We start from the raw sequence: 15,760 nt of genomic DNA on the forward strand, positions 1-15,760 counted from the left end.
GCAATTTGAGCAATGGGCCGCTCCGTTTGCGTCGATATTTGGTTGTCCACAAGGCAGGAGAAGGGTGCGCCATTTCCAGCGGCGCTGCAATACCGGGTCGATGCGTGGAGTGAACGGAGCAAGCCCCTTTTTCAGCCCCCGACACAAAAAACATATGTTTAATGCTGTCGTCTTATTGAGGACATATCAGATATTAAACTGATGAGAACATTTACTACAGCCAAAAGGCCGAAAAGTGATGTGGCCCAACCGTTAGCTGCCGAACGCAATCTTCAGGCACAAGTGTCACTTGTCACAGTGCAATACTTTTCACTGGGCATCAAACACCTAAATCTAGCTCAGGCTTAAAATGGCTTTTCTGATCTTCACAAAAGCACAAGGCTAAGCCAAATGGCAAAGCCTGCCAAAAATAGCTTCAACTCATTGGTGTTCCTTTCCACGGAAGTCTTTAGTAAAAGGCGAAAGACTTGTGCGTTATGAAAAGAAACCAGAGTAAGTACAGCCCTTTGATGAAGAACAGCCAAAGACCCTAGTCGTCCCAGTCAAAACACTCACGGTACGCCTGACTTGCCCCGCGATCCAAATCCCAGGCCACACCCATTCCCCTACCCCTGCCCACAATATCACCGTGGCAATATTTCCTCTCTGTCCTGTGTTTTTCTGCCAATTAAAAGTGCAAATCTCGCTGTATTTTTTGAGACTTCATTTTGCTGTTGATTGGCTTTTACTCCAGTTGTCATGTTTTACAGCCATTTGAGACTGGGAGCCCAATGAGGTTCGCCAAGGGACATGGGTGATGAGGAGTCAACAGAGCCTATTTTGCCACAACGCCAGGCCATGAAGACAGCATCCAGTGGGACTCATTTGTTTCTCAGTCCAATGGCAATTTGAGCAATGGGCCGCTCCGTTTGCGTTGATATTTGGTTGTCCACAAGGCAGGAGAAGGGTGCGCCATTTCCAGCGGCGCTGCAATACCGGGTCGATGCGTGGAGTGAACGGAGCAAGCCCCTTTTTCAGCCCCCGACACAAAAAACATATGTTTAATGCTGTCGTCTTATTGAGGACATATCAGATATTAAACTGATGAGAACATTTACTACAGCCAAAAGGCCGAAAAGTGATGTGGCCCAACCGTTAACTGCCCAACGCAATCTTCAGGCACAAGTGTCACTTGTCACAGTGCAATACTTTTCACTGGGCATCAAACACCTAAATCTAGCTCAGGCTTAAAATGGCTTTTCTGATCTTCACAAAAGCACAAGGCTAAGCCAAATGGCAAAGCCTGCCAAAAATAGCTTCAACTCATTGGTGTTCCTTTCCACGGAAGTCTTTAGTAAAAGGCGAAAGACTTGTGCGTTATGAAAAGAAACCAGAGTAAGTACAGCCCTTTGATGAAGAACAGCCAAAGACCCTAGTCGTCCCAGTCAAAACACTCACGGTACGCCTGACTTGCCCCGCGATCCAAATCCCAGGCCACACCCATTCCCCTACCCCTGCCCACAATATCACTGTGGCAATATTTCCTCTCTGTCCTGTGTTTTTCTGCCAATTAAAAGTGCAAATCTCGCTGTATTTTTTGAGACTTCATTTTGCTGTTGATTGGCTTTTACTCCAGTTGTCATGTTTTACAGCCATTTGAGACTGGGAGCCCAATGAGGTTCGCCAAGGGACATGGGTGATGAGGAGTCAACAGAGCCTATTTTGCCACAACGCCAGGCCATGAAGACAGCATCCAATGGGACTCATTTGTTTCTCAGTCCAATGGCAATTTGAGCAATGGGCCGCTCCGTTTGCGTCGATATTTGGTTGTCCACAAGGCAGGAGAAGGGTGCGCCATTTCCAGCGGCGCTGCAATACCGGGTCGATGCGTGGAGTGAACGGAGCAAGCCCCTTTTTCAGCCCCCGACACAAAAAACATATGTTTAATGCTGTCGTCTTATTGAGGACATATCAGATATTAAACTGATGAGAACATTTACTACAGCCAAAAGGCCGAAAAATGATGTGGCCCAACCGTTAGCTGCCCAACGCAATCTTCAGGCACAAGTGTCACTTGTCACAGTGCAATACTTTTCACTGGGCATCAAACACCTAAATCTAGCTCAGGCTTAAAATGGCTTTTCTGATCTTCACAAAAGCACAAGACTAAACCAAATGACAAAGCCTGCCAAAAATAGCTTCAACGCATTGGTGTTCCTTTCCACGAAAGTCTTTAGTAAAAGGCGAAAGACTTGTGCGTTATGAAAAGAAACCAGAGTAAGTACAGCCCTTTGATGAAGAACAGCCAAAGACCCTAGTCGTCCCAGTCAAAACACTCACGGTACGCCTGACTTGCCCCGCGATCCAAATCCCAGGCCACACGCATTCCCCTACCCCTGCCCACAATATCACCGTGGCAATATTTCCTCTCTGTCCTGTGTTTTTCTGCCAATTAAAAGTGCAAATCTCGCTGTATTTTTTGAGACTTCATTTTGCTGTTGATTGGCTTTTACTCCAGTTGTCATGTTTTACAGCCATTTGAGACTGGGAGCCCAATGAGGTTCGCCAAGGGACATGGGTGATGAGGAGTCAACAGAGCCTATTTTGCCACAACGCCAGGCCATGAAGACAGCATCCAGTGGGACTCATTTGTTTCTCAGTCCAATGGCAATTTGAGCAATGGGCCGCTCCGTTTGCGTTGATATTTGGTTGTCCACAAGGCAGGAGAAGGGTGCGCTATTTCCAGCGGCGCTGCAATACCGGGTCGATGCGTGGAGTGAACGGAGCAAGCCCCTTTTTCAGCCCCCGACACAAAAAACATATGTTTAATGCTGTCGTCTTATGGAGGACATATCAGATATTAAACTGATGAGAACATTTACTACAGCCAAAAGGCCGAAAAGTGATGTGGCCCAACCGTTAGCTGCCCAACGCAATCTTCAGGCACAAGTGTCACTTGTCACAGTGCAATACTTTTCACTGGGCATCAAACACCTAAATCTAGCTCAGGCTTAAAATGGCTTTTCTGATCTTCACAAAAGCACAAGGCTAAGCCAAATGGCAAAGCCTGCCAAAAATAGCTTCAACTCATTGGTGTTCCTTTCCACGGAAGTCTTTAGTAAAAGGCGAAAGACTTGTGCGTTATGAAAAGAAACCAGAGTAAGTACAGCCCTTTGATGAAGAACAGCCAAAGACCCTAGTCGTCCCAGTCAAAACACTCACGGTACGCCTGACTTGCCCCGCGATCCAAATCCCAGGCCACACCCATTCCCCTACCCCTGCCCACAATATCACCGTGGCAATATTTCCTCTCTGTTCTGTGTTTTTCTGCCAATTAAAAGTGCAAATCTCGCTGTATTTTTTGAGACTTCATTTTGCTGTTGATTGGCTTTTACTCCAGTTGTCATGTTTTACAGCCATTTGAGACTGGGAGCCCAATGAGGTTCGCCAAGGGACATGGGTGATGAGGAGTCAACAGAGCCTATTTTGCCACAACGCCAGGCCATGAAGACAGCATCCAGTGGGACTCATTTGTTTCTCAGTCCAATGGCAATTTGAGCAATGGGCCGCTCCGTTTGCGTCGATATTTGGTTGTCCACAAGGCAGGAGAAGGGTGCGCCATTTCCAGCGGCGCTGCAATACCGGGTCGATGCGTGGAGTGAACGGAGCAAGCCCCTTTTTCAGCCCCCGACACAAAAAACATATGTTTAATGCTGTCGTCTTATTGAGGACATATCAGATATTAAACTGATGAGAACATTTACTACAGCCAAAAGGCCGAAAAATGATGTGGCCCAACCGTTAGCTGCCCAACGCAATCTTCAGGCACAAGTGTCACTTGTCACAGTGCAATACTTTTCACTGGGCATCAAACACCTAAATCTAGCTCAGGCTTAAAATGGCTTTTCTGATCTTCACAAAAGCACAAGACTAAACCAAACGACAAAGCCTGCCAAAAATAGCTTCAACGCATTGGTGTTCCTTTCCACGGAAGTCTTTAGTAAAAGGCGAAAGACTTGTGCGTTATGAAAAGAAACCAGAGTAAGTACAGCCCTTTGATGAAGAACAGCCAAAGACCCTAGTCGTCCCAGTCAAAACACTCACGGTACGCCTGACTTGCCCCGCGATCCAAATCCCAGGCCACACCCATTCCCCTACCCCTGCCCACAATATCACTGTGGCAATATTTCCTCTCTGTCCTGTGTTTTTCTGCCAATTAAAAGTGCAAATCTCGTTGTATTTTTTGAGACTTCATTTTGCTGTTGATTGGCTTTTACTCCAGTTGTCATGTTTTACAGCCATTTGAGACTGGGAGCCCAATGAGGTTCGCCAAGGGACATGGGTGATGAGGAGTCAACAGAGCCTATTTTGCCACAACGCCAGGCCATGAAGACAGCATCCAGTGGGACTCATTTGTTTCTCAGTCCAATGGCAATTTGAGCAATGGGCCGCTCCGTTTGCGTCGATATTTGGTTGTCCACAAGGCAGGAGAAGGGTGCGCCATTTCCAGCGGCGCTGCAATACCGGGTCGATGCGTGGAGTGAACGGAGCAAGCCCCTTTTTCAGCCCCCGACACAAAAAACATATGTTTAATGCTGTCGTCTTATTGAGGACATATCAGATATTAAACTGATGAGAACATTTACTACAGCCAAAAGGCCGAAAAGTGATGTGGCCCAACCGTTAACTGCCCAACGCAATCTTCAGGCACAAGTGTCACTTGTCACAGTGCAATACTTTTCACTGGGCATCAAACACCTAAATCTAGCTCAGGCTTAAAATGGCTTTTCTGATCTTCACAAAAGCACAAGGCTAAGCCAAATGGCAAAGCCTGCCAAAAATAGCTTCAACTCATTGGTGTTCCTTTCCACGGAAGTCTTTAGTAAAAGGCGAAAGACTTGTGCGTTATGAAAAGAAACCAGAGTAAGTACAGCCCTTTGATGAAGAACAGCCAAAGACCCTAGTCGTCCCAGTCAAAACACTCACGGTACGCCTGACTTGCCCCGCGATCCAAATCCCAGGCCACACCCATTCCCCTACCCCTGCCCACAATATCACTGTGGCAATATTTCCTCTCTGTCCTGTGTTTTTCTGCCAATTAAAAGTGCAAATCTCGCTGTATTTTTTGAGACTTCATTTTGCTGTTGATTGGCTTTTACTCCAGTTGTCATGTTTTACAGCCATTTGAGACTGGGAGCCCAATGAGGTTCGCCAAGGGACATGGGTGATGAGGAGTCAACAGAGCCTATTTTGCCACAACGCCAGGCCATGAAGACAGCATCCAGTGGGACTCATTTGTTTCTCAGTCCAATGGCAATTTGAGCAATGGGCCGCTCCGTTTGCGTTGATATTTGGTTGTCCACAAGGCAGGAGAAGGGTGCGCCATTTCCAGCGGCGCTGCAATACCGGGTCGATGCGTGGAGTGAACGGAGCAAGCCCCTTTTTCAGCCCCCGACACAAAAAACATATGTTTAATGCTGTCGTCTTATGGAGGACATATCAGATATTAAACTGATGAGAACATTTACTACAGCCAAAAGGCCGAAAAGTGATGTGGCCCAACCGTTAGCTGCCCAACGCAATCTTCAGGCACAAGTGTCACTTGTCACAGTGCAATACTTTTCACTGGGCATCAAACACCTAAATCTAGCTCAGGCTTAAAATGGCTTTTCTGATCTTCACAAAAGCACAAGGCTAAGCCAAATGGCAAAGCCTGCCAAAAATAGCTTCAACTCATTGGTGTTCCTTTCCACGGAAGTCTTTAGTAAAAGGCGAAAGACTTGTGCGTTATGAAAAGAAACCAGAGTAAGTACAGCCCTTTGATGAAGAACAGCCAAAGACCCTAGTCGTCCCAGTCAAAACACTCACGGTACGCCTGACTTGCCCCGCGATCCAAATCCCAGGCCACACCCATTCCCCTACCCCTGCCCACAATATCACTGTGGCAATATTTCCTCTCTGTTCTGTGTTTTTCTGCCAATTAAAAGTGCAAATCTCGCTGTATTTTTTGAGACTTCATTTTGCTGTTGATTGGCTTTTACTCCAGTTGTCATGTTTTACAGCCATTTGAGACTGGGAGCCCAATGAGGTTCGCCAAGGGACATGGGTGATGAGGAGTCAACAGAGCCTATTTTGCCACAACGCCAGGCCATGAAGACAGCATCCAGTGGGACTCATTTGTTTCTCAGTCCAATGGCAATTTGAGCAATGGGCCGCTCCGTTTGCGTTGATATTTGGTTGTCCACAAGGCAGGAGAAGGGTGCGCCATTTCCAGCGGCGCTGCAATACCGGGTCGATGCGTGGAGTGAACGGAGCAAGCCCCTTTTTCAGCCCCCGACACAAAAAACATATGTTTAATGCTGTCGTCTTATTGAGGACATATCAGATATTAAACTGATGAGAACATTTACTACAGCCAAAAGGCCGAAAAATGATGTGGCCCAACCGTTAGCTGCCCAACGCAATCTTCAGGCACAAGTGTCACTTGTCACAGTGCAATACTTTTCACTGGGCATCAAACACCTAAATCTAGCTCAGGCTTAAAATGGCTTTTCTGATCTTCACAAAAGCACAAGACTAAACCAAATGACAAAGCCTGCCAAAAATAGCTTCAACGCATTGGTGTTCCTTTCCACGGAAGTCTTTAGTAAAAGGCGAAAGACTTGTGCGTTATGAAAAGAAACCAGAGTAAGTACAGCCCTTTGATGAAGAACAGCCAAAGACCCTAGTCGTCCCAGTCAAAACACTCACGGTACGCCTGACTTGCCCCGCGATCCAAATCCCAGGCCACACCCATTCCCCTACCCCTGCCCACAATATCACTGTGGCAATATTTCCTCTCTGTCCTGTGTTTTTCTGCCAATTAAAAGTGCAAATCTCGTTGTATTTTTTGAGACTTCATTTTGCTGTTGATTGGCTTTTACTCCAGTTGTCATGTTTTACAGCCATTTGAGACTGGGAGCCCAATGAGGTTCGCCAAGGGACATGGGTGATGAGGAGTCAACAGAGCCTATTTTGCCACAACGCCAGGCCATGAAGACAGCATCCAGTGGGACTCATTTGTTTCTCAGTCCAATGGCAATTTGAGCAATGGGCCGCTCCGTTTGCGTCGATATTTGGTTGTCCACAAGGCAGGAGAAGGGTGCGCCATTTCCAGCGGCGCTGCAATACCGGGTCGATGCGTGGAGTGAACGGAGCAAGCCCCTTTTTCAGCCCCCGACACAAAAAACATATGTTTAATGCTGTCGTCTTATTGAGGACATATCAGATATTAAACTGATGAGAACATTCACTACAGCCAAAAAGCCGAAAAGTGATGTGGCCCAACCGTTAACTGCCCAACGCAATCTTCAGGCACAAGTGTCACTTGTCACAGTGCAATACTTTTCACTGGGCATCAAACACCTAAATCTAGCTCAGGCTTAAAATGGCTTTTCTGATCTTCACAAAAGCACAAGGCTAAGCCAAATGGCAAAGCCTGCCAAAAATAGCTTCAACTCATTGGTGTTCCTTTCCACGGAAGTCTTTAGTAAAAGGCGAAAGATTTGTGCGTTATGAAAAGAAACCAGAGTAAGTACAGCCCTTTGATGAAGAACAGCCAAAGACCCTAGTCGTCCCAGTCAAAACACTCACGGTACGCCTGACTTGCCCCGCGATCCAAATCCCAGGCCACACCCATTCCCCTACCCCTGCCCACAATATCACTGTGGCAATATTTCCTCTCTGTCCTGTGTTTTTCTGCCAATTAAAAGTGCAAATCTCGCTGTATTTTTTGAGACTTCATTTTGCTGTTGATTGGCTTTTACTCCAGTTGTCATGTTTTACAGCCATTTGAGACTGGGAGCCCAATGAGGTTCGCCAAGGGACATGGGTGATGAGGAGTCAACAGAGCCTATTTTGCCACAACGCCAGGCCATGAAGACAGCATCCAGTGGGACTCATTTGTTTCTCAGTCCAATGGCAATTTGAGCAATGGGCCGCTCCGTTTGCGTCGATATTTGGTTGTCCACAAGGCAGGAGAAGGGTGCGCCATTTCCAGCGGCGCTGCAATACCGGGTCGATGCGTGGAGTGAACGGAGCAAGCCCCTTTTTCAGCCCCCGACACAAAAAACATATGTTTAATGCTGTCGTCTTATTGAGGACATATCAGATATTAAACTGATGAGAACATTTACTACAGCCAAAAGGCCGAAAAGTGATGTGGCCCAACCGTTAGCTGCCGAACGCAATCTTCAGGCACAAGTGTCACTTGTCACAGTGCAATACTTTTCACTGGGCATCAAACACCTAAATCTAGCTCAGGCTTAAAATGGCTTTTCTGATCTTCACAAAAGCACAAGGCTAAGCCAAATGGCAAAGCCTGCCAAAAATAGCTTCAACTCATTGGTGTTCCTTTCCACGGAAGTCTTTAGTAAAAGGCGAAAGACTTGTGCGTTATGAAAAGAAACCAGAGTAAGTACAGCCCTTTGATGAAGAACAGCCAAAGACCCTAGTCGTCCCAGTCAAAACACTCACGGTACGCCTGACTTGCCCCGCGATCCAAATCCCAGGCCACACCCATTCCCCTACCCCTGCCCACAATATCACCGTGGCAATATTTCCTCTCTGTCCTGTGTTTTTCTGCCAATTAAAAGTGCAAATCTCGCTGTATTTTTTGAGACTTCATTTTGCTGTTGATTGGCTTTTACTCCAGTTGTCATGTTTTACAGCCATTTGAGACTGGGAGCCCAATGAGGTTCGCCAAGGGACATGGGTGATGAGGAGTCAACAGAGCCTATTTTGCCACAACGCCAGGCCATGAAGACAGCATCCAGTGGGACTCATTTGTTTCTCAGTCCAATGGCAATTTGAGCAATGGGCCGCTCCGTTTGCGTTGATATTTGGTTGTCCACAAGGCAGGAGAAGGGTGCGCCATTTCCAGCGGCGCTGCAATACCGGGTCGATGCGTGGAGTGAACGGAGCAAGCCCCTTTTTCAGCCCCCGACACAAAAAACTTATGTTTAATGCTGTCGTCTTATTGAGGACATATCAGATATTAAACTGATGAGAACATTTACTACAGCCAAAAGGCCGAAAAGTGATGTGGCCCAACCGTTAGCTGCCCAACGCAATCTTCAGGCACAAGTGTCACTTGTCACAGTGCAATACTTTTCACTGGGCATCAAACACCTAAATCTAGCTCAGGCTTAAAATGGCTTTTCTGATCTTCACAAAAGCACAAGGCTAAGCCAAATGGCAAAGCCTGCCAAAAATAGCTTCAACTCATTGGTGTTCCTTTCTACGGAAGTCTTTAGTAAAAGGCGAAAGACTTGTGCGTTATGAAAAGAAACCAGAGTAAGTACAGCCCTTTGATGAAGAACAGCCAAAGACCCTAGTCGTCCCAGTCAAAACACTCACGGTACGCCTGACTTGCCCCGCGATCCAAATCCCAGGCCACACCCATTCCCCTACCCCTGCCCACAATATCACCGTGGCAATATTTCCTCTCTGTCCTGTGTTTTTCTGCCAATTAAAAGTGCAAATCTCGCTGTATTTTTTGAGACTTCATTTTGCTGTTGATTGGCTTTTACTCCAGTTGTCATGTTTTACAGCCATTTGAGACTGGGAGCCCAATGAGGTTCGCCAAGGGACATGGGTGATGAGGAGTCAACAGAGCCTATTTTGCCACAACGCCAGGCCATGAAGACAGCATCCAGTGGGACTCATTTGTTTCTCAGTCCAATGGCAATTTGAGCAATGGGCCGCTCCGTTTGCGTCGATATTTGGTTGTCCACAAGGCAGGAGAAGGGTGCGCCATTTCCAGCGGCGCTGCAATACCGGGTCGATGCGTGGAGTGAACGGAGCAAGCCCCTTTTTCAGCCCCCGACACAAAAAACATATGTTTAATGCTGTCGTCTTATTGAGGACATATCAGATATTAAACTGATGAGAACATTTACTACAGCCAAAAGGCCGAAAAGTGATGTGGCCCAACCGTTAACTGCCCAACGCAATCTTCAGGCACAAGTGTCACTTGTCACAGTGCAATACTTTTCACTGGGCATCAAACACCTAAATCTAGCTCAGGCTTAAAATGGCTTTTCTGATCTTCACAAAAGCACAAGGCTCAACCAAACGGCAAAGAATGCCAAAAATAGCTTCAACTCATTGGTGTTCCTTTCCACGGAAGTCTTTAGTAAAAGGCGAAAGACTTGTGCGTTATGAAAAGAAACCAGAGTAAGTACAGCCCTTTGATGAAGAACAGCCAAAGACCCTAGTCGTCCCAGTCAAAACACTCACGGTACGCCTGACTTGCCCCGCGATCCAAATCCCAGGCCACACCCATTCCCCTACCCCTGCCCACAATATCACCGTGGCAATATTTCCTCTCTGTCCTGTGTTTTTCTGCCAATTAAAAGTGCAAATCTCGCTGTATTTTTTGAGACTTCATTTTGCTGTTGATTGGCTTTTACTCCAGTTGTCATGTTTTACAGCCATTTGAGACTGGGAGCCCAATGAGGTTCGCCAAGGGACATGGGTGATGAGGAGTCAACAGAGCCTATTTTGCCACAACGCCAGGCCATGAAGACAGCATCCAGTGGGACTCATTTGTTTCTCAGTCCAATGGCAATTTGAGCAATGGGCCGCTCCGTTTGCGTCGATATTTGGTTGTCCACAAGGCAGGAGAAGGGTGCGCCATTTCCAGCGGCGCTGCAATACCGGGTCGATGCGTGGAGTGAACGGAGCAAGCCCCTTTTTCAGCCCCCAACACAAAAAACATATGTTTAATGCTGTCGTCTTATTGAGGACATATCAGATATTAAACTGATGAGAACATTTACTACAGCCAAAAGGCCGAAAAGTGATGTGGCCCAACCGTTAGCTGCCCAACGCAATCTTCAGGCACAAGTGTCACTTGTCACAGTGCAATACTTTTCACTGGGCATCAAACACCTAAATCTAGCTCAGGCTTAAAATGGCTTTTCTGATCTTCACAAAAGCACAAGGCTAAGCCAAATGGCAAAGCCTGCCAAAAATAGCTTCAACTCATTGGTGTTCCTTTCTACGGAAGTCTTTAGTAAAAGGCGAAAGACTTGTGCGTTATGAAAAGAAACCAGAGTAAGTACAGCCCTTTGATGAAGAACAGCCAAAGACCCTAGTCGTCCCAGTCAAAACACTCACGGTACGCCTGACTTGCCCCGCGATCCAAATCCCAGGCCACACCCATTCCCCTACCCCTGCCCACAATATCACCGTGGCAATATTTCCTCTCTGTCCTGTGTTTTTCTGCCAATTAAAAGTGCAAATCTCGCTGTATTTTTTGAGACTTCATTTTGCTGTTGATTGGCTTTTACTCCAGTTGTCATGTTTTACAGCCATTTGAGACTGGGAGCCCAATGAGGTTCGCCAAGGGACATGGGTGATGAGGAGTCAACAGAGCCTATTTTGCCACAACGCCAGGCCATGAAGACAGCATCCAGTGGGACTCATTTGTTTCTCAGTCCAATGGCAATTTGAGCAATGGGCCGCTCCGTTTGCGTCGATATTTGGTTGTCCACAAGGCAGGAGAAGGGTGCGCCATTTCCAGCGGCGCTGCAATACCGGGTCGATGCGTGGAGTGAACGGAGCAAGCCCCTTTTTCAGCCCCCGACACAAAAAACATATGTTTAATGCTGTCGTCTTATTGAGGACATATCAGATATTAAACTGATGAGAACATTTACTACAGCCAAAAGGCCGAAAAGTGATGTGGCCCAACCGTTAGCTGCCCAACGCAATCTTCAGGCACAAGTGTCACTTGTCACAGTGCAATACTTTTCACTGGGCATCAAACACCTAAATCTAGCTCAGGCTTAAAATGGCTTTTCTGATCTTCACAAAAGCACAAGGCTAAGCCAAACGGCAAAGCCTGCCAAAAATAGCTTCAACTCATTGGTGTTCCTTTCCACGGAAGTCTTTAGTAAAAGGCGAAAGACTTGTGCGTTATGAAAAGAAACCAGAGTAAGTACAGCCCTTTGATGAAGAACAGCCAAAGACCCTAGTCGTCCCAGTCAAAACACTCACGGTACGCCTGACTTGCCCCGCGATCCAAATCCCAGGCCACACCCATTCCCCTACCCCTGCCCACAATATCACCGTGGCAATATTTCCTCTCTGTCCTGTGTTTTTCTGCCAATTAAAAGTGCAAATCTCGCTGTATTTTTTGAGACTTCATTTTGCTGTTGATTGGCTCTTACTCCAGTTGTCATGTTTTACAGCCATTTGAGACTGGGAGCCCAATGAGGTTCGCCAAGGGACATGGGTGATGAGGAGTCAACAGAGCCTATTTTGCCACAACGCCAGGCCATGAAGACAGCATCCAGTGGGACTCATTTGTTTCTCAGTCCAATGGCAATTTGAGCAATGGGCCGCTCCGTTTGCGTTGATATTTGGTTGTCCACAAGGCAGGAGAAGGGTGCGCCATTTCCAGCGGCGCTGCAATACCGGGTCGATGCGTGGAGTGAACAGAGCAAGCCCCTTTTTCAGCCCCCGACACAAAAAACATATGTTTAATGTTGTCGTCTTATTGAGGACATATCAGATATTAAACTGATGAGAACATTTACTACAGCCAAAAGGCCGAAAAGTGATGTGGCCCAACCGTTAGCTGCCCAACACAATCTTCAGGCACAAGTGTCACTTGTCACAGTGCAATACTTTTCACTGGGCATCAAACACCTAAATCTAGCTCAGGCTTAAAATGGCTTTTCTGATCTTCACAAAAGCACAAGGCTAAGCCAAATGGCAAAGCCTGCCAAAAATAGCTTCAACTCATTGGTGTTCCTTTCCACGGAAGTCTTTAGTAAAAGGCGAAAGACTTGTGCGTTATGAAAAGAAACCAGAGTAAGTACAGCCCTTTGATGAAGAACAGCCAAAGACCCTAGTCGTCCCAGTCAAAACACTCACGGTACGCCTGACTTGCCCCGCGATCCAAATCCCAGGCCACACCCATTCCCCTACCCCTACCCACAATATCACTGTGGCAATATTTCCTCTCTGTCCTGTGTTTTTCTGCCAATTAAAAGTGCAAATCTCGCTGTATTTTTTGAGACTTCATTTTGCTGTTGATTGGCTTTTACTCCAGTTGTCATGTTTTACAGCCATTTGAGACTGGGAGCCCAATGAGGTTCGCCAAGGGACATGGGTGATGAGGAGTCAACAGAGCCTATTTTGCCACAACGCCAGGCCATGAAGACAGCATCCAGTGGGACTCATTTGTTTCTCAGTCCAATGGCAATTTGAGCAATGGGCCGCTCCGTTTGCGTCGATATTTGGTTGTCCACAAGGCAGGAGAAGGGTGCGCCATTTCCAGCGGCGCTGCAATACCGGGTCGATGCGTGGAGTGAACGGAGCAAGCCCCTTTTTCAGCCCCCGACACAAAAAACATATGTTTAATGCTGTCGTCTTATTGAGGACATATCAGATATTAAACTGATGAGAACATTTACTAGAGCCAAAAGGCCGAAAAGTGATGTGGCCCAACCGTTAGCTGCCCAACGCAATCTTCAGGCACAAGTGTCACTTGTCACAGTGCAATACTTTTCACTGGGCATCAAACACCTAAATCTAGCTCAGGCTTAAAATGGCTTTTCTGATCTTCACAAAAGCACAAGGCTCAACCAAACGGCAAAGCCTGCCAAAAATAGCTTCAACTCATTGGTGTTCCTTTCCACGGAAGTCTTTAGTAAAAGGCGAAAGACTTGTGCGTTATGAAAAGAAACCAGAGTAAGTACAGCCCTTTGATGAAGAACAGCCAAAGACCCTAGTCGTCCCAGTCAAAACACTCACGGTACGCCTGACTTGCCCCGCGATCCAAATCCCAGGCCACACCCATTCCCCTACCCCTGCCCACAATATCACTGTGGCAATATTTCCTCTCTGTCCTGTGTTTTTCTGCCAATTAAAAGTGCAAATCTCGCTGTATTTTTTGAGACTTCATTTTGCTGTTGATTGGCTTTTACTCCAGTTGTCATGTTTTACAGCCATTTGAGACTGGGAGCCCAATGAGGTTCGCCAAGGGACATGGGTGATGAGGAGTCAACAGAGCCTATTTTGCCACAACGCCAGGCCATGAAGACAGCATCCAGTGGGACTCATTTGTTTCTCAGTCCAATGGCAATTTGAGCAATGGGCCGCTCCGTTTGCGTCGATATTTGGTTGTCCACAAGGCAGGAGAAGGGTGCGCCATTTCCAGCGGCGCTGCAATACCGGGTCGATGCATGGAGTGAACGGAGCAAGCCCCTTTTTCAGCCCCCGACACAAAAAACATATGTTTAATGCTGTCGTCTTATTGAGGACATATCAGATATTAAACTGATGAGAACATTTACTACAGCCAAAAGGCCGAAAAGTGATGTGGCCCAACCGTTAGCTGCCCAACGCAATCTTCAGGCACAAGTGTCACTTGTCACAGTGCAATACTTTTCACTGGGCATCAAACACCTAAATCTAGCTCAGGCTTAAAATGGCTTTTCTGATCTTCACAAAAGCACAAGGCTAAGCCAAATGGCAAAGCCTGCCAAAAATAGCTTCAACTCATTGGTGTTCCTTTCTACGGAAGTCTTTAGTAAAAGGCGAAAGACTTGTGCGTTATGAAAAGAAACCAGAGTAAGTACAGCCCTTTGATGAAGAACAGCCAAAGACCCTAGTCGTCCCAGTCAAAACACTCACGGTACGCCTGACTTGCCCCGCGATCCAAATCCCAGGCCACACCCATTCCCCTACCCCTGCCCACAATATCACCGTGGCAATATTTCCTCTCTGTCCTGTGTTTTTCTGCCAATTAAAAGTGCAAATCTCGCTGTATTTTTTGAGACTTCATTTTGCTGTTGATTGGCTTTTACTCCAGTTGTCATGTTTTACAGCCATTTGAGACTGGGAGCCCAATGAGGTTCGCCAAGGGACATGGGTGATGAGGAGTCAACAGAGCCTATTTTGCCACAACGCCAGGCCATGAAGACAGCATCCAGTGGGACTCATTTGTTTCTCAGTCCAATGGCAATTTGAGCAATGGGCCGCTCCGTTTGCGTCGATATTTGGTTGTCCACAAGGCAGGAGAAGGGTGCGCCATTTCCAGCGGCGCTGCAATACCGGGTCGATGCGTGGAGTGAACGGAGCAAGCCCCTTTTTCAGCCCCCGACACAAAAAACATATGTTTAATGCTGTCGTCTTATTGAGGACATATCAGATATTAAACTGATGAGAACATTTACTACAGCCAAAAGGCCGAAAAGTGATGTGGCCCAACCGTTAGCTGCCCAACGCAATCTTCAGGCACAAGTGTCACTTGTCACAGTGCAATACTTTTCACTGGGCATCAAACACCTAAATCTAGCTCAGGCTTAAAATGGCTTTTCTGATCTTCACAAAAGCACAAGGCTAAGCCAAACGGCAAAGCCTGCCAAAAATAGCTTCAACTCATTGGTGTTCCTTTCCACGGAAGTCTTTAGTAAAAGGCGAAAGACTTGTGCGTTATGAAAAGAAACCAGAGTAAGTACAGCCCTTTGATGAAGAACAGCCAAAGACCCTAGTCGTCCCAGTCAAAACACTCACGGTACGCCTGACTTGCCCCGCGATCCAAATCCCAGGCCACACCCATTCCCCTACCCCTGCCCACAATATCACCGTGGCAATATTTCCTCTCTGTCCTGTGTTTTTCTGCCAATTAAAAGTGCAAATCTCGCTGTATTTTTTGAGACTTCATTTTGCTGTTGATTGGCTTTTACTCCAGTTGTCATGTTTTACAGCCATTTGAGACTGGGAG

General features: G+C 46.9%; 15 non-coding genes and 21 pseudogenes across 15 annotated transcripts; all 36 read right to left on the reverse strand.

The window, feature by feature from the left end:
- Window positions 1-59: 59 nt before the first annotated feature.
- Window positions 60-240, reverse strand: LOC144466389 (U2 spliceosomal RNA; annotated as a pseudogene).
- Window positions 241-381: 141 nt separating this feature from the next.
- Window positions 382-496, reverse strand: LOC144465394 (U5 spliceosomal RNA). The gene has a single exon (XR_013492547.1). It is a non-coding gene; the product is annotated as a U5 spliceosomal RNA (small nuclear RNA).
- A 445-nt stretch (window positions 497-941) lies between these two features.
- Window positions 942-1,122, reverse strand: LOC144466390 (U2 spliceosomal RNA; annotated as a pseudogene).
- Window positions 1,123-1,263: 141 nt separating this feature from the next.
- Window positions 1,264-1,378, reverse strand: LOC144465395 (U5 spliceosomal RNA). The gene has a single exon (XR_013492548.1). It is a non-coding gene; the product is annotated as a U5 spliceosomal RNA (small nuclear RNA).
- Window positions 1,379-1,823: 445 nt separating this feature from the next.
- On the reverse strand, window positions 1,824-2,004 carry LOC144465235 (U2 spliceosomal RNA; annotated as a pseudogene).
- Window positions 2,005-2,146: 142 nt separating this feature from the next.
- On the reverse strand, window positions 2,147-2,260 carry LOC144465912 (U5 spliceosomal RNA). The gene has a single exon (XR_013492994.1). It is a non-coding gene; the product is annotated as a U5 spliceosomal RNA (small nuclear RNA).
- Window positions 2,261-2,705: 445 nt separating this feature from the next.
- On the reverse strand, window positions 2,706-2,886 carry LOC144465295 (U2 spliceosomal RNA; annotated as a pseudogene).
- Window positions 2,887-3,027: 141 nt separating this feature from the next.
- On the reverse strand, window positions 3,028-3,142 carry LOC144465396 (U5 spliceosomal RNA). Its single transcript, XR_013492549.1, has one exon. It is a non-coding gene; the product is annotated as a U5 spliceosomal RNA (small nuclear RNA).
- A 445-nt stretch (window positions 3,143-3,587) lies between these two features.
- LOC144465236 (U2 spliceosomal RNA) lies at window positions 3,588-3,768 on the reverse strand (annotated as a pseudogene).
- A 142-nt stretch (window positions 3,769-3,910) lies between these two features.
- Window positions 3,911-4,024, reverse strand: LOC144465752 (U5 spliceosomal RNA). The gene has a single exon (XR_013492860.1). It is a non-coding gene; the product is annotated as a U5 spliceosomal RNA (small nuclear RNA).
- A 445-nt stretch (window positions 4,025-4,469) lies between these two features.
- On the reverse strand, window positions 4,470-4,650 carry LOC144466391 (U2 spliceosomal RNA; annotated as a pseudogene).
- Window positions 4,651-4,791: 141 nt separating this feature from the next.
- Window positions 4,792-4,906, reverse strand: LOC144465397 (U5 spliceosomal RNA). The gene has a single exon (XR_013492550.1). It is a non-coding gene; the product is annotated as a U5 spliceosomal RNA (small nuclear RNA).
- Window positions 4,907-5,351: 445 nt separating this feature from the next.
- On the reverse strand, window positions 5,352-5,532 carry LOC144465203 (U2 spliceosomal RNA; annotated as a pseudogene).
- Window positions 5,533-5,673: 141 nt separating this feature from the next.
- Window positions 5,674-5,788, reverse strand: LOC144465398 (U5 spliceosomal RNA). Its single transcript, XR_013492551.1, has one exon. It is a non-coding gene; the product is annotated as a U5 spliceosomal RNA (small nuclear RNA).
- A 445-nt stretch (window positions 5,789-6,233) lies between these two features.
- Window positions 6,234-6,414, reverse strand: LOC144465238 (U2 spliceosomal RNA; annotated as a pseudogene).
- Window positions 6,415-6,556: 142 nt separating this feature from the next.
- LOC144465746 (U5 spliceosomal RNA) lies at window positions 6,557-6,670 on the reverse strand. The gene has a single exon (XR_013492858.1). It is a non-coding gene; the product is annotated as a U5 spliceosomal RNA (small nuclear RNA).
- Window positions 6,671-7,115: 445 nt separating this feature from the next.
- On the reverse strand, window positions 7,116-7,296 carry LOC144465289 (U2 spliceosomal RNA; annotated as a pseudogene).
- A 141-nt stretch (window positions 7,297-7,437) lies between these two features.
- On the reverse strand, window positions 7,438-7,552 carry LOC144465782 (U5 spliceosomal RNA). Its single transcript, XR_013492886.1, has one exon. It is a non-coding gene; the product is annotated as a U5 spliceosomal RNA (small nuclear RNA).
- A 445-nt stretch (window positions 7,553-7,997) lies between these two features.
- On the reverse strand, window positions 7,998-8,178 carry LOC144466392 (U2 spliceosomal RNA; annotated as a pseudogene).
- A 141-nt stretch (window positions 8,179-8,319) lies between these two features.
- Window positions 8,320-8,434, reverse strand: LOC144465399 (U5 spliceosomal RNA). The gene has a single exon (XR_013492552.1). It is a non-coding gene; the product is annotated as a U5 spliceosomal RNA (small nuclear RNA).
- Window positions 8,435-8,879: 445 nt separating this feature from the next.
- LOC144466186 (U2 spliceosomal RNA) lies at window positions 8,880-9,060 on the reverse strand (annotated as a pseudogene).
- Window positions 9,061-9,201: 141 nt separating this feature from the next.
- Window positions 9,202-9,316, reverse strand: LOC144465786 (U5 spliceosomal RNA). Its single transcript, XR_013492890.1, has one exon. It is a non-coding gene; the product is annotated as a U5 spliceosomal RNA (small nuclear RNA).
- Window positions 9,317-9,761: 445 nt separating this feature from the next.
- On the reverse strand, window positions 9,762-9,942 carry LOC144466393 (U2 spliceosomal RNA; annotated as a pseudogene).
- Window positions 9,943-10,083: 141 nt separating this feature from the next.
- On the reverse strand, window positions 10,084-10,198 carry LOC144465445 (U5 spliceosomal RNA). Its single transcript, XR_013492592.1, has one exon. It is a non-coding gene; the product is annotated as a U5 spliceosomal RNA (small nuclear RNA).
- Window positions 10,199-10,643: 445 nt separating this feature from the next.
- On the reverse strand, window positions 10,644-10,824 carry LOC144466154 (U2 spliceosomal RNA; annotated as a pseudogene).
- A 141-nt stretch (window positions 10,825-10,965) lies between these two features.
- Window positions 10,966-11,080, reverse strand: LOC144465787 (U5 spliceosomal RNA). The gene has a single exon (XR_013492891.1). It is a non-coding gene; the product is annotated as a U5 spliceosomal RNA (small nuclear RNA).
- Window positions 11,081-11,525: 445 nt separating this feature from the next.
- On the reverse strand, window positions 11,526-11,706 carry LOC144466394 (U2 spliceosomal RNA; annotated as a pseudogene).
- A 151-nt stretch (window positions 11,707-11,857) lies between these two features.
- Window positions 11,858-11,962, reverse strand: LOC144465446 (U5 spliceosomal RNA; annotated as a pseudogene).
- A 445-nt stretch (window positions 11,963-12,407) lies between these two features.
- LOC144465201 (U2 spliceosomal RNA) lies at window positions 12,408-12,588 on the reverse strand (annotated as a pseudogene).
- Window positions 12,589-12,729: 141 nt separating this feature from the next.
- On the reverse strand, window positions 12,730-12,844 carry LOC144465400 (U5 spliceosomal RNA). The gene has a single exon (XR_013492553.1). It is a non-coding gene; the product is annotated as a U5 spliceosomal RNA (small nuclear RNA).
- Window positions 12,845-13,289: 445 nt separating this feature from the next.
- Window positions 13,290-13,470, reverse strand: LOC144466174 (U2 spliceosomal RNA; annotated as a pseudogene).
- A 151-nt stretch (window positions 13,471-13,621) lies between these two features.
- On the reverse strand, window positions 13,622-13,726 carry LOC144465449 (U5 spliceosomal RNA; annotated as a pseudogene).
- A 445-nt stretch (window positions 13,727-14,171) lies between these two features.
- On the reverse strand, window positions 14,172-14,352 carry LOC144465207 (U2 spliceosomal RNA; annotated as a pseudogene).
- A 141-nt stretch (window positions 14,353-14,493) lies between these two features.
- On the reverse strand, window positions 14,494-14,608 carry LOC144465788 (U5 spliceosomal RNA). The gene has a single exon (XR_013492892.1). It is a non-coding gene; the product is annotated as a U5 spliceosomal RNA (small nuclear RNA).
- Window positions 14,609-15,053: 445 nt separating this feature from the next.
- LOC144466395 (U2 spliceosomal RNA) lies at window positions 15,054-15,234 on the reverse strand (annotated as a pseudogene).
- Window positions 15,235-15,385: 151 nt separating this feature from the next.
- LOC144465447 (U5 spliceosomal RNA) lies at window positions 15,386-15,490 on the reverse strand (annotated as a pseudogene).
- Between the last annotated feature and the right edge of the window lie 270 nt (window positions 15,491-15,760).

This window comes from Epinephelus lanceolatus, chromosome 12, assembly GCF_041903045.1.
Source record: "Epinephelus lanceolatus isolate andai-2023 chromosome 12, ASM4190304v1, whole genome shotgun sequence".
Classification (NCBI taxonomy): Eukaryota; Metazoa; Chordata; class Actinopteri; order Perciformes; family Serranidae; genus Epinephelus; species Epinephelus lanceolatus.